Source organism: Gossypium arboreum, chromosome 6, assembly GCF_025698485.1.
Source record: "Gossypium arboreum isolate Shixiya-1 chromosome 6, ASM2569848v2, whole genome shotgun sequence".
In the NCBI taxonomy this organism is placed as follows: Eukaryota; Viridiplantae; Streptophyta; class Magnoliopsida; order Malvales; family Malvaceae; genus Gossypium; species Gossypium arboreum.
The window spans coordinates 102,760,304-102,776,295 of NC_069075.1; the positions used below are offsets into that span (position 1 = coordinate 102,760,304).

At 35.8% G+C, this 15,992-nt stretch overlaps 1 long non-coding RNA gene and 1 other non-coding gene across 2 annotated transcripts; both read left to right on the forward strand.

The window, feature by feature from the left end:
* The first annotated feature begins 10,449 nt into the window (after window positions 1-10,449).
* On the forward strand, window positions 10,450-13,494 carry LOC128293743 (uncharacterized). Its single transcript, XR_008283927.1, has 2 exons — window positions 10,450-10,490; window positions 13,302-13,494. It is a non-coding gene; the product is annotated as an uncharacterized LOC128293743 (long non-coding RNA).
* Window positions 13,495-14,737: 1,243 nt separating this feature from the next.
* LOC128294854 (small nucleolar RNA R71) lies at window positions 14,738-14,844 on the forward strand. Its single transcript, XR_008285161.1, has one exon. It is a non-coding gene; the product is annotated as a small nucleolar RNA R71 (small nucleolar RNA).
* Window positions 14,845-15,992: the final 1,148 nt, after the last annotated feature.

The following is a 15,992-nucleotide window of genomic DNA, read 5'->3' on the forward strand; positions in this document are numbered from 1 at the left end:
ATAGTCATTCTTGGTTGGTTATCAACCCCATAAAAACCATCTGTTGGTAATCATTTTGTCTCCCACTAAGGAACCAACTGATTTTAGTCTAATCAAACCAAAATTGTGTCTTAACCATGTCCAATTCCTTCACTAAATTTTTTTTAGATTTTTAATAGGGGTCACCAGTTTACAACATCTTTCAATTTAACCCCCAATTATTCCTAATTTTTGGATCTAAAGGAAACCAGGTGTGACATGTTGAAATGTTATGATTAAGTAATTAGTTACCATCCTGGGAAAGTGAATGTTGTGGTCGATGCCTTGAGTCGAAGTTAGTATTGGAATTGCAAGCTGTAACGCCATCAACCCAACTAGAGTCACCGAGTCTAGATCTCGGGTGTTACTACACATAATACTTAGCTAAATTTTCAAAATAGTCAACATGTACACTTGACTTAAAACATTTTCTCTTATTATTTTATCTAAGGTCTCATTATTAAATAAACAAAGAAAAGTATTTAAGAATAAAATATCACATCAGAATTGTCACAACTTATTAAAACACAAAATTTTGTTGAAAACAGATTGTTTAAGGCATAATCCTACTATACACAACTTTTCCAAATAACCCATTGTATGCATAATAAGCCAGATCACTGCTTTCTTGGCGTATTCCTAGCATTGCCCATCTTGGCGTACTTACTCTTTCAAAAATACCTAAAACATAAACATGACACTTGTAAGTCACACGAACTTAGTGAGTTGGTTTATTATGTAGGGAATCAAAACCAGAATAGAAGTGGACCAAGACCACAATCCAACTTCTTTATTCCTTCATGGTGAAACCATCCAAACTTTTCTTGGAATAAACAATGAGGTGGACCGAACAACACTTACATGCAGTATAGATCAAATCAAACTCAAGGGTTCAATCAACAAGTTTAGAAACCACCACAAGTTGAATCATATAATAGTTTGGAGAATTTATTGAAGGCGTACATGGCAAATAATGACACCTTAATCCAAAGCCAAGTAGCAACAATGAAAAATTTGGAATGCCAAATGGGTTAGTTAGCTACGGAGCTTCATAATAGACTACAGGGAGCCTTTCCAAGTGACACAAAAAATCTAAGGAATACGGGTAAGGAACATTGCAAAGCAGTTGCTTTATAAAGCGGAAGGACTTCGGAATCGAAAGAAGTTGAGGTTGAAGACCAACAATTGAAATTCCTATACTAGAAAAATGAAATGTGATAAACCATAAGTTATACATATTTTTACCCTATGTTTAACGCATTTTATGGATGATTTCCCATTAGAATTGGTGAATTCGATGCTCCTAATGCTTTAATTTCATGTTTTATACTTAGGAGAGCATAGGAGAGCGAAAGGAATGAGGAAGGGGCCAAAAACAGAGAAAATGGGCCAAAGTACGAAATCAACACGGCCTGACCTCCTTACACGAGCAGACAACACGGCCGTGTCAATTTGGCAGGCTCGAGCATGGCCTAAAGTAATCGTACACGGGCGTGTCCCTACCGAGCCCAAGTTGAGTCCAATTTGGAAAAGGCTAATTTTGAAGGCTCTTAGGCATTCCAAAACCTATAAATACACCCTAGAGGAGGAAGAAAGGGGGACACACAGTGAGGGAGTAAGAAATTACTCCAAGGAAGCCGATTGATCCATCTCAGATGTCAGATTCATCATTAAGACTAAAGATCTCTCCTCAATTTCCCCTTCAGGAGTTTTGGGTTTTCTTTATGTTTTGTATTCTTTACTATTCTGAGATGTTTTCTTATTTAGTTATGAACTAAAACCCCTAAATACCTAAGGGGAATGAAACCTAAGACGAATCTTGTTATTATTTTCTGAATTGTATGATAAATATTTAACTTATTCTTAATTATGTGTTCTTAATTCTTGTTTTGATATCCCAGGATACCGATTTAAGATAAGCTCTTATTCAGAGGAGGAATAGACCCTGTCTAAGAGAACATTTGTCATAATTAAGCGGAGTTTATTGCGCGCCTAGACATAGGGAGACAAGATTTTACCGGATTAGGATGAAACCTAATAAGGGGATCCATAGATCGAGTTAATGCAACCCTAGGGTGTTAATTAGAGAAAGGTCTCAATTATTCAATCTAGGGATTAGACATTATTAGTCTTGAATAGGGATAATAACATAACTTAGGGATCTCTACGGAACAAGTTGAATGAATAAATTGTCCGATTCGGAGCCAGAATAACAAGTAAAGTCTAGGTGGATTTTTCCTTAAGTATTGTCTTAATTCAATCAATTTTCCCAAAAGCAATTCCCTAATTCTATTCTCTGTGAGTTCTTAGTTTAGATAATTAGTTAGTCAAAACAAAACCTCTTTATTCTTAGGCTAGATAATAAAAAGACAGCCATTACTAGTACTTTTAGTTCTTTTGGGTTCGACATTTCGGTCTTGCTAAAACTATACTACTGTTAGATAGGTACACTTGCCTACTGATCGCGTGATTCGTAACAAGTAATAAATATTTATAATGAAGATCAAACCTAGACTAACTTTTATCACGATGGCACCTATCGAACAATAGTATAGTAATGGCAAGACTGGGATATCGTACCCAGGGGATCCAAAAGTACTTGTAATAACTATCTTTTTATTATCTAGCCTAAGAATAAAAGGGTTTGTTTTAATTAACTAATTGTTTAAACTAGTTAACTGATTTAATTAAACCAAAGGGAAAGTTTGGAAAAAGACTTGAAGAAAAGCAATTGATAAAGACGACACCCAAGGAGGAATCCACCTAGATTTCACTTGTTATCTGACTCTGAACCGGATGATTTATTCACTTGACCTGTTCCATAGAGATCCTTAAGTTAAGTTATTATCCCTTTTCAAGACTAATAACATCTAATCCCTAGATTGAATAACCGAGACTTTTCTCTAATTAACACTCTAGGGTTGCATTAACTCGATCTATGGATCTCCTTATTAGGTTTCACCCTAATCTGAAAAAATCTCGTAACCCTATTTCTAGGCATTCAATCAACTCTGCTTAATTATGCCAAATCTGATCTTAGGCAGGGTCTATTCCTCCTCTGCATAAGCACATCACATCATGAATTAATACCCAGAATATTAACTCAAGCATTAAGAACACATAATTAAGAACATATCAAGTATTTATCATACAGTTCAGATAATAATAATAAGATCCATCATAGGTTTTATCCCCCTTAGGTATCTAAGGGGTTTAGTTCATAATAAAATAGGAGTACATCTCAAAAGTATGAAAATAACAAAACATAAAGAAAACTCTAAAACCCCTGAAGGAATTCTGAGAGAGATCTTCAGTCTTAGAGTAGCTCCGGCTTTTGAGATGGATCATCTGGCTTTCTTCAAGTAATTTCTGACGCATGGTTCTGTATTCCAAAAAAGTTCTAGAAAGAGCGGCCTCATTCTAAGTCACACTTAGGGTGTTTATATAGGCTTTGGATTGACTTTCTTCCTCCTTAAGTACCCTTTTCCGTGTAAAATACAACTCTTTGAAAAAGGGACACGCCCGTGTGCCACGGCCATGTGACGTGATTACCAGGCCATGTTCGATCTGTTGAATTGCACACAACCGTGTGGGCTCAATGGCCAGGCTGTGTGAATCGTGAAAACCTTGGTCGACACCCCCGAAGGCCACGGGCGTGTGATGTGCCCATGTGGCAAGGCTTAGGCCGTGTCATCTTCTTGATTTGGTCCATTTTTGTCCCTTTTTAGCTCGTTTTTGGCTCGTTTCGACTCTTGGTGCTCTCCTGAGTACAAAACATGAAATAACCAGATTAAGAGCACCAAAATCCACAAATCTAGTAATAAACATCCATAAATATGCTAAGTATTTAGGGTATAAATATGTATAATTTGGCGTTTATCAAATACCCCCAAACTTAAGCATTTGCTTGTCCTCAAGAAAAATTCTCATTTACTGCTAGAATTTATTCTTATCAATCACATAATCATTACTGAGAATGTTACAAGTTATTCCATAGAAAATCATACAGTGAGAATTCAACTATAGGGGCATTAAAAGCTTTAGTCCTAAATATACAAGAGATGACATCCTCACTAAAGATTCACTCAAATCACTCAAAGTGTTTAAGGTTCAAGATTAAGCACTCGATTGTCTAACATGAAAAGTTATTACCATAGGCTTGCATGAAAATTAAATCTCCACCACTTGTAAATGATATGATACACTAATCAAAAGGTCTTTGCATGTTTGTAATGGGGTTTAGGTTACAGGTATGGATACAAGCTGAAGAGACAAATGTTAGAATCGAGATAATTTCAATATATTACCCCACTATCAAAAACTTAATTATTGAACCACAAATATCTAGAACTATTTTACATGAGTTCATGACAACTTTAGCTTGCTGAGAATTACAATATAATACTGATTTTTTTTAAGAACAAATCAAATCGATACAATATAGAAATCATACTTCATGATTCAATAACAAAAAATGGTGAACATAGCGAGGTAACAATATTAAATTCAATCTCGAAAAAAAGGGTCAAATTTAGTAGGAGGATTTCAACAATAATGGGTGAATGTGTTAATGATGAGGGTTAATCAATGAAAAAGGGTTAGTAGGCTCAAGGGGTTTCACTAAGGGTTTAATTATGTGGGAAGGCTTTTTATAGAGTAAATGGGTTAAATCCTAAGTGTCTTTATCATCTCAGTATATCAAATCATACATGTGATCTCGATATGTATAATCGAAGCAAGTTCTAGAATAACAATTCAATGTTGACACACTCAAACCATAAAAGAAGTGAGCAATAAAGAAAGCTATATGCTCAAAAGGCTAAAAAATCTCACCAAAAATTTGGGTTTTTGATGTCATTCCTGTATACTTAAGATTTCAAGATAATTCCTCAATTTAGGAAAATAATCTAAAAATTTTAGTTCTCAAAATATCAACTTATCATGCTCGATTCTTTAAGGTCCTATAATCAAATAATCATGCATAATTCCCTTGGTCTAATTCATGACATACCAACAATAATTATAGATCAATCATAATTTATTCGATCAAGATTATGAGAAAATCACTTAAGCACAAGACCAACTTCAGATATTTGAAAATAATACAAAAAGTTAGGTTTCATGTTCACCCTCCCACACTTAAGATGTACATTGCCCTCAATGTACAAAGATAGATATTAGAGAATAAAAATAAGATAGGGAGAGAAGTGAAACTTCCTGTATGATGAATTCCTCGAACTTAGAGTTTTGGAGAGTGATCTATTTGAGAGTGGGGGAGGATACTCCGGTAGTCGTAGAGGTTTATTAGGCCATAAGTCCTGAACCAAAAGAATATTATATCTAGTGGTAGCTATGGTCGTGGTCGAGCAAAACATGGCAGTCGGGGAGAACCTTCCCCGGTGGAGTTGTAGTTCCTATGTGATGATGAGCTTAGGAGTTCTATATAACTGTGATAAAATCAGAAACTTTTTAGGAGATATTAGGCAGTAGAAGGATTCGAAAAGAAATAACCGAAATAAAGAATAAAAATAAAATTCTAAAATCTAATAAAATAATAGAAATAGTTTCAATAATAAGTAAAAAGCAGTAATAAATAAATATTTCTAAACATCTTCATCATTTGGATGGTTCGCGAGGCTGGACTGGCGATGAGATGGAAATGTGCTGACAAATCTGCCGTAGAGTAGCATCAATGTTGTCAAATTGTTGAAAACAATGAAGCTCGAATCGGGTGAGGTGCTCAGAGATGTTAGCATATGAAGCTGCCACATGAACTGGACGAGAGGGTAGTGGTGGCTGAGAATAAGGATCAGGGAGTGGAGAAGGGGAGATTTCGGCTAGGGCTTTGGAAAGGAAGAAGAAAATGAACAGTAGAGAAGGGGAGGGCCACACGGCCTAGGGCCACGCTTGTGTACTTATGAGGGTGAGCCCGTGTGTTTCAAATTTTGCAATTTTAGGTCGTGATTGGTTATTCTCCCACGCCCGTGTGTCTTGGGCGTGTGTAGTACACGGCCATATCACACAGACGTGCCTAGCTTTGTTCGCTTCTCCCATGCCTGTGTGTTATGGTATCACGCCCGTGGATTGTTGTACACGGCTGAAGGGTACGGGCGTGTCTCACGCCCGTGTCGAAGAAACAGAATCGAACCTTGTCCCTGGCACGCCCGTGGGTTTTCATTCCCACGCCCGTGTGATCCTATCAAGTTCACCCACGGCCATGTCGTACGACCCTGGGGATTTATCGCACCCCGTGTTTTGGGGAAATCATTTATCCTGTTTTCGCACGGCCGTTTTTCGCTCCGTGTTGGGCACACGGCCTTAAGCATGACCGTGTTACCGACCGTGTGATGCTGGGAACCTGTGCTTCAAATACTCTGTTAGTGACCTAAATGTTTAAAACTTGAATTTAAAATAATTTAAAATGGTTAGTACTCGAGTTGCCTCTCGAGAAGCGCTTGTTTATAGTCTAAGCTCGACTGCTACCTTGTTAGTATACTCAGGGCGGTTTTTGGAGTCGTAACTCCTCTCCATCGACTTTAAAGTCCTCACCATTATAAAGTTTGAGAAGTTGTCCGTTTACTTTGAAAGTACCATATGATGGATGAATTGCCTCTATTGTGCCATATGGATGAACAGACTGAATTACGAAGGGTCCTGACCATCGTGATTTTAGTTTGCCGGGAAACAATTTAAGTCTAGAGTTGTATAGTAAGATAAGATCTCCAACTTCAAATTGTTTAGGTTGCTTTAAATGAACAACATGGCGCCGCTTTGTTGCTTCCTTATATAGGCGTGAATTTTCGTATGCATTGGCTCGCCATTCATCTAGCTCGTTCAGCTACATCAACCTATTTTTTCCTGCAAGTTCGGGATCAAGGTTTAGAAATTTAATAGCCTGGGAGATGAAAACTTTTTCCATAAACAAGTCTGTAAGGTGATGTCCCTATAGGAGTCTTAAAAGCGGTTCTGTAAGCCCATATGGCATCTTCTATTTTTGTTGCCCAGTCTTTTCTGTTTGATTCTACCGTTTTTTTCAAGGATCCGTTTGAGTTCTCGGTTTGCTACTTTAACTTTTCCATTAGTTTGAGGATGGTATGGGGTGGCTGTTCTATGATGAACTCCGTATTTCTTAAGGGTTTTTTCAAATTGGGTATTACAAAAATAAGTGCCCCTGTTGCTGATAACTGCTCTAGGTGTTCCGAATCTCGAAAAGAGTTTTTTTAGGAAACGTACTACCACTCTAGCATCATTAGTAGGTAGAGCTTGAGCTTCTACCCATTTGGACATGTAGTCAACTGCTACTAAGATATATTTATTTCCAAATGAACTGGGGAATGGGCCCATGAAATCGATACCCCACACGTCAAATATTTCACAAGAAAGCATATAGTTTTGAGGCATTTCATCACATTTAGATATGTTACCTGTCCGTTGGCATTTGTCACATAAAGTAACATACCTGATAGCGTCTTTGAATAACGAAGGCTAATAAAAACCTGATTCAAGTATTTTGTGTGCGGTATTTGTTCCACTATAGTGTCCTCCGGTCGGCCCTGAGTGGCAATGTTCCAATATTTTTGATATTTTTGATCCTATAACACATCTTCTGATGACTTGATCTGCATATCTGCGAAACAGAAATGGATCGTCCCAAAATCAATTTTTTACATCATTAAAGAATCGCTTCTTTTGCAGGTGTGTTAACCCTTTTGGGATAATGTTAGCAGCTAAAAAAATTGTAATGTCTGCAAACCAAGGTACCTTTGAGTCAGATATAGCGAAAAATTGTTCTTTAGGGAACGAATCATTTATTTCCAGATCATCTAGTTCTTTGGTATTGGTTTTCTCGAGCTTAGACAGATGATCAGCCGCTAGATTTTCAGCTCCTTTCTTGTCCTGAATTTCCAAGTCAAATTCTTGCAAAAGGAGAATCCATCGGATGAGTCGAGGTTTTGCATCGGTTTTAGTTAAAAGATAGCGAAGGGCGGAATGGTCAGTGTAAACAACAACTTTAGACAATATGAGATGTGATCGAAATTTATCAAAAGCAAAAACCACAGCTAACAACTCTTTTTTCGTGGTAGTATAGTTTTCTTGTGCAGCCATTAAGGTTTTGTTGGCGTAATAGATAGGTTGAAAATGCTTGTCTCTTTCCTGTCCCAGTACTGCAGCTATTGCAAAATCACTCGCATCACACATTAGTTCAAATGGCAAGTTCCAATCAGGTGCAATTATAATTAGAGCATTAATTAATTTATCCTTTAAAGTATTAAATGCTTCTAAACATTCCTGATCGAAGTTAAAAGGTATATCTTTTTCTAGCAATTTAGTTAAAGGCATAGCTATTTTAGAAAAATCCTTAATGACTCTTCTATAGAAACCAGCATGTCCTAAAAAGCTTCTAATAGCCTTAACTGAACTAGGAGGTGGTAATTTCTCGATTGTTTCTACTTTAGATTTATCCACATCAATCCCTTTACTAGAAATTTTATGCCCTAGTACAATACCTTCTTGAACCATGAAGTGGCATTTCTCCCAGTTAAGCACAAGGTTTCTTTCTTAACATCTTATTAAAACTTGTTTTAAAATTTTAAGGCAGAGATGGAAAGAGTTACCGAATACCGAAAAATCATCCATGAAGACTTCCATGATATCTTCCACGAGTTCGTCGAATATAGCTATCATACAGCGCTGAAAAGTAGCAGGGACATTACATAATCCAAAAGGCATTCTACGATAAGGGAACGTACCATATGGGCATGTGAATGTCGTCTTTTCTTGATCTTCAGGAGTTATTGGGATTTGGAAGTAACCAGAGAATCCGTCTAGGAAGCAGTAATACATGTGTCAGGATAATCTTTCTAACATTTGGTCAATGAATGGCAAGGGAAAGTGATATTTTCTTGTGGCGCCATTTAGTTTCCTGTAGTCTATGCAAACTTTCCATCCTGTAACCGTTCTTGTTGGGATTAGCTCATTCTTCTCGTTGGTCACAACCGTCATGACTCCCCTGCACTGGACTTACCCAAGAACTGTTAGAAATAGGATAAATAATTCCAGCATCTAGAATTTTAATTACCTCGGCTTTTACAACTTCCTTCATGTTGGGGTTCAGATGTCTTTGAGCTTGCACACATGGTTTGTATTCATCTTCCATTAAAATTTTGTGGGTGCAAAAAGAAGGACTGATTCCTTTAATTTCAGAAATTTTCCATGCTATGGCCTTCTTATGTTCTTTTAATACTTGGATTAATTCCTCTTTCTCCTTGGATTGCAAATTAGAAGCAATAATAACTGGTAATGTAGAGTTATTTCCAAGGAATGCATATTCTAAATAGTTTGGTAATTGTTTAAGTTCCAGTTTGGGAGGCTCCTCAATCGAGGGTTTTTGTTTAAGTTCATCGTTGATCTTAATACCCTCGTATTCTACTTTTCTTGACGGATGGTTATTAGGTTCCTCACCTATCTCCTTATCTTGAGCTGGACACGGTTCTGTCGTCTCCTTCTATACAATTTCCTGAAAAGAGTCTTGAGTAATATGATCAATAGAGTCAATGAAATAACATGAATCATCTTGCTCCCTAGAGAATCTCATAGCATCATAAATTTTAAAGATCATTTCCTCATCACCTACTCTAAGTACCAATTTACCGTCACCCACGTCAATCAAGGCTCTAGTAGTGGCTAGGAATGGGCGTCCTAAAATTAAGGGTACTTCCACATCTTCATCCATGTCAAGCACAACAAAATCAATAGGGAATATAAATTTATCTACTTTTACGAGTACGTCTTCTATAATAGCCCTGAGATATTTAACAGATCTATCGGCTAATTGAATACTCATCCTAGTGGGTTTAGGTTCCCCAAGTCCAAGCTGTTTGAACATTTTATAGGGCATCAAATTAATACTAGCGCCAAAATTAGCTAGTGCTTTTTCAATATTCAGATTACCAATTAAGCAAGGGATAGTAAAACTTCCTGGATCTTTTAGTTTGGTTGGGTGTAACAGCCCGATTTTGGGCCTAGTTGGAACAGTGGTTTCGGGACCACTATTCCGAGGCCAGAGAAAATTATTTTAGTATTATTTTATGTGTTATAATATAATTTTATAAGTGCATGTAAATTTTGGTAAGTTAATTTTAGCGATTTCTAGTCCAATTTCGAAAAAAGACTAAATCGCGTAAAAGGTAAAAGTTGTATTTTAGTGCCTAAAGGTGTTAATAGACTAGAGAACTAAAATTGGAGGCCTTTAAAGGGCAATTGGACCCTTTTTAAGTGTGTGGCCGGCCAAGGGGAGACAAAAATTTTAAAAAAGCCAAAATTTATGGGATATTAGGTGACTTTTGACCAAATAGGTAATAAAATAAAAATAGGACGATATCATCCCTTTTTCATCTTCTCTCCACCAATTTTTCCAGCCAAGAAATGAGTTTTGAAAGCTTCATATTTTCAGCAACTTTGAGGCTTAGCAAGTAAGTGATTTTAATGTCTTTCTTGAAGATTTTTACATTTTTGTAACCCCTAAAGCATGAGCTTTCATAAGAGGGGACTATTGTGCAAAATGATGAAGAGTCTAGGGTTTTGCCATGAGAGTAAATGTGTTGTTTGTTGTGTTTTTATGGAATATTATGAGTTCTAGTTGTCTAATAAACAACTTTTGTGAAAGAAATTGCATGAAAACACCTTAAAAGGGGCTAGATTGCTAAGTTGTAAAATGAGTTGTAAATGTGTGAAATAGTTAAAATTATGAGTTGCTATAGTTATGAAAATGGTTCATCTAGACTCAAGGAGTAAAGAAATGTGATAAAAATTATTTTACGAGCCTAGGGGTAATTTGGTAATTTTGGTAAAATATAGGGGCAAAATTATAAAAATAACCCAAATAACCCAAGTGTGTCAATGGACTAATTTGATCAGTACATTGTTTTAATAAGTTGAATGTGATGTTTTAGATGATGAAAATCGGGATTTGGACCTAGAACGGAAAGAAATCGATTAAGGGATAATTACGTCTTTTTTTTTTTCTTTGTGGTATTGAGGTAAGTTCGTATGTAAACAATACCATGTTATACATGTATTTAAATGTTATCATTACATGAATTGTACAAATATTAATGTGTATGTGATTAATAGAAATATGATAAGACAAAGCCTTAATAGACGAGGAAAAATCCCGTTTGAACATTTGGAATAGAATAGGATACGAGTGACATGTCACTAGGAATTATGAGTCTAGATGACTAGCTCGAGAGTGAGCATTGAAATGTCATGAGATATGAGGTAGCTTTAGCTACAATTGAGGCACTTATGTGCAAAGGCTTTTCCGAGTATCCAATTAGTATTCCAAGTGTTCAACGGGTAATCCAGGAAAGAGTTGATGATGGTCCCAATGAGGTAAGTCATTGGTGAGTATGCACTTGAGTTATGTTACGAGTTGTGCAAGTATGTATACTAAGCCTATGAGAATGCCTTGATATGTGATGATCTATGATGCATAATATGTGTTCTTACCATGATGGATGAAATGATGTTGTATTAATTTTGTGAACAATGATCATGAATGAGTAACTTAGCCTTGACAGATTTAAGTTACTGCAGTAGTGTAACTTTGAAAATACACTAAAAATAGTGGAAAATGAGTTAGAGGCAGAAAAAAATATGGGATTAAATCTTAATGAGTCTATTTTCACATGAAAGAAACAGAGGAAGAAAAAGAATTCTATATTGTGTGATATTTGAATTCTTGTAAAACAGGGTCTGAATGAATTCGAGATCTCCTGTTCTTATTTAATAAATTCACCATAAATTTTAAAAAAATTATTAAGAGTCATACCTTACATGAATGGATTCTTTGTTGAGTCTATTTTTACGGGAAACAAACGGTATGGTCATTGGAATTCTGTACAAGGAGAAATTCGGCTTGTAGTGTACAGGGGTCAGAGTAGTCATACCCTGAAACATGGAATACTTTAACTAATAAACTGTACTAAATGGCTCAACCAAAAATTTTGAAAATTTTATGGAAGAAAGATAAATGAGTCTAATTTTAGGGAAAATTTATGTAACTTAATTCAGAGTTTCGTAGCTCCAGATATAAATAATTTAGTGACCGTTGTGCAGGAAGACAGTTTGTCGTAAACTTGAGAATATGTTGTAAACATTGATAAAACTGTTTGAGTTGCTTATAAGATATTGATTAGAACCATATGTGAATTTTGAATTGTGATGTTAGGAAATGATATATAAGTGGTTTTGATATGATGAAATTGATGTACAAGATATGTATATGTGGTGAGGCCGAAATGGCTAATATTAAATGTGTGCAAGTTATCTGAAGGGCCTTTATGAAAATGTGTGCTATCTTATTTGTATAGTGAGGCCGAATGGTTACTTAGAAATGTAATATGGCTGAGTGGTTATTTAAATGAAAGCAAAGTATATGATGTAGTAGCAAGTAATGATAAAAGCATTATCTTATATATGTGCTTGTGTATGTGGTGTGGCGAATGGGCAAGTGTGAAATGTACATATGTTTATGTGTATATAATGTGGCCGAATGACCAATTATCAAATGTGGGTTTTATTATATATTTGATGAGGCCAAAGTTAGTAAAAAGTATATAAAATAAATTGTGCTGAGATTGTATCCGGGTTTAAAGTCCCGTAGGCTTTGTCTTTGGTGTTATGTTGGGTTTTATACCTCATGGGCCAAATGCTAGTGAATTCGATAAAGCATATGACTATGAGATCCTATGCTAAGATGATAAATTGAACTCGTATTACACATTAAGTGATTCGGTATGTGATATATATATTATTTATGTGAGATTGATCGACGAGAATATATATTATTTATGTGAGAGTGATCGACGAGAATAAAGAATGTGTAATGAGAAGCATATGAAAAGATGTGGTAAATTCATATGTATATTTGTATATGTGTGCATTCAGTTATTATGCAAAGTTACAAGATAGTTTTCGATATGCCATTTAACTATGAATGTTGAAAGTAAGTGTGGGTAAGAAATGATACACTAGTGAAATTTGAAAGAATTAAAGTTAATCCTAAGCTTGTAAATACTATGTTTATATGAGTTTGAGTATAAACGGAGTAAAATGATATGTGTTTGTGCATAATCGGCCAAATAGTATTGTACTCAGAAAGTGTTATGTGATTTCGAACATTTGGTTTGTTTTTAAGTTCAACTGTTTAAATTGCTTAAGACTTACTAAGCTTATGAAAGCTTACTTTGAATGTTATGTTTCTCTGTTTATTTTTGTAGATCGTTGACTCTTACTATTAGCACGGGGATCGTCAGCACTTCGTCACACTATCTACTATTGTGGTTATCATGTGTTTTGGACTTAGCTTATGGCATGTATAGGTTAGACTATAAGTAGAATGATATTTTGACTATTGTATATAAGCCATGCGAATATGGCATCTTATAGAAGTTTACTTTTATAAGTTTTAAATTCGATCTTTATTTGTATCTATTAGTTATATATATAAATAATCTTTTATTTAAGAAAAAGGCTCAAAATTTTACTGTTCTGATCCGATTCCTAATTCCTGGTAACGCCTCGTCCTATTCCGGCGACGGCTACGGGATAGGGGTGTTACATTGGGAGCTTATTTTGGAGTATGGTAGAGCACTCATCGTTGATTTCTATTGTAGATAAGTCCTCAAACTTCCTTTTATTCGTTAAAAGCTCCTTTAAAAATTTTACGTATGTAGGCATCTGCGAGATAGCTTCAACAAAAGGTAAGTCGATATGTAATTGCTTAAAAAGTTCAAGAAACTTACCGAATTGTGCATCAATGTGATCTCTTTTTAATTTTTTTGGATATGGAACCGGTGGTGAATATTCCTCCGGTACTGGTTTGTCACTATTTTCGGGTTTTTCTTCCCTCCTTTCGCTTTCCACAGCTTCTTGTGCTAACTTTTTTTCAGATTCTGCTAACACTTTCCCACTCCTTAGTGTAACTGCTTTGACATGCTCTCCGGATTTGGTATTACTAAATAAAATTTCTGGTGGTCTTTCTGAGATTAGTTAAGACAGCTGGCTTATCTAAGTTTCGAGTCCTTGGATCGATGCTTGTTGATTCTTAAGTGTTGTCTCGGTATTTTGGAAACAGGTTTTTGACACTGAGATGAATCTAGAAAGCATCTCTTCATGGTTTGGTTTTTTCTCCTGTTGATAAGGTGGCTGTTGAAAACTTTGAGGATTTTGTGGCTTTTGATTCCTTTGAACTCCCTAGGAAAAATTTGGGTGGTTCCTCTAACCTGCATTATAAGTATTACTGTATGGGTTATTTTGAGATCTAAAGTTATTATTACCCATATAGTTGACTTGTTCTTCTTCTGTTGTACGATTGAAGGATTGGTATTCTATATGCACACCTCCTCCGCTTGAGTCACACCTCATTACTGGATGTACCTATGTAGAATCAAGTAAATCGTCAATCTTTTTATTGAGAAGTTCTACCTGATTAGAGAGCATGGTGACTGAATCGATGTTATAGATGTCAGCTGTTTTTGTTGGCTTTGTCCTCATAACTTGCTACTGATAGTTGTTCAGTGACATCTCCTCTATGAATTCATAGGCATCTTTCTGTGTTTTATTGTTGATGGTTCCGCCAGCAGCTGCGTCAATCATTTGTCTTGTCGAAGGATTCACACCATTATAGAACGTTTGAACTTGCAGCCAAAGCGATAACCCATGGTGAGGACACCTTCTTAGTAAGTCCTTGTATCTCTCCCATGCATCTTAAAGTGTTTCTAAATCCATCTGCACAAAAGAAGAGATATCATTACGCAATTTAGCCATTTTAGCCGGCGAAAAATATTTTAGTAAAAACTTCTCGATCATTTGTTCCCAAGTAGTGATAGACCCTCGTGGTAATGAGTTCAACCACTGTTTAGCTTTATTTCTCAGTGAAAAGGGAAATAACTGAAGACGAATGGCATCATCAGAAAAGCCATTGATTTTGAATGTATCGCAAAATTCAAGAAAATTCGCCAAGTGTGTGTTGGGATCCTCATCATGCAAACCATCAAACTGAACAAACTACTGTATCATTTGAATTGTGTTAGGTTTTAGTTCAAAATTATTCGCAGCAATAGCAGGTCTAACTATACTAGACTCAGTTCCTGTTAAAGAAGGTTTAGCATAGTCATACATAGTACGTGGAGCAGGATTTTAATTAGCTGCAATTGCCAGAGGCAGCTGATTGCCTGGGTTTTCAGCCATCTTATCTGTTGGGGTTTGAGTATCGTCTTCTTGCTCGTTCTCCGTGTAGCGTAAACTATGCCTTATTTCTCTTTGATTTTTGCAAATTGTACGATCAATTTCTTCGTCAAAGAGTAATGGTCCTGATGGGTTTCTTCTAGTCATAAACTATAAAAACCTACCAAGAGAGAGAAAAAAGTAAATTAATAAATAATAAAATAAAATAAAATTGCAAGAAAAATAAATGGCTAAAGTAATAAAAATTTAGTGTTCCTAATATTTCAGTTCCCCGGCAACGGTGCCAAAAACTTGATCGCGTGATTCGTAACAAGTAATAAATATTTATAATGAAGATCAAACCTAGACTAACTATTATCACGACGAAAAGGCAAGCGCACCTATCGAACAATAGTATAGTAATGGCAAGACCGGGATATCGTACCCAAGGGAACCAAAAGTACTAGTAATAACTATCTTTTTATTATCTAGCCTAAGAATAAAAGGGTTTGTTTTAATTAACTAATTGTTTAAACTAATTAACTGATTTAATTAAAGCAAAGGGAAAGTTTGGAAAAAAGACTTGAAGAAAAGCAATTGATAAAGACGACACCCAAGGAGGAATCCACCTAGATTTCACTTGTTATCTGACTCTAAACCAGACGATTTATTCACTTGACTTGTTCCGTAGAGATCCCTAAGTTAAGTTATTATCCCTATTTAAGACTAATAACGTCTAATCC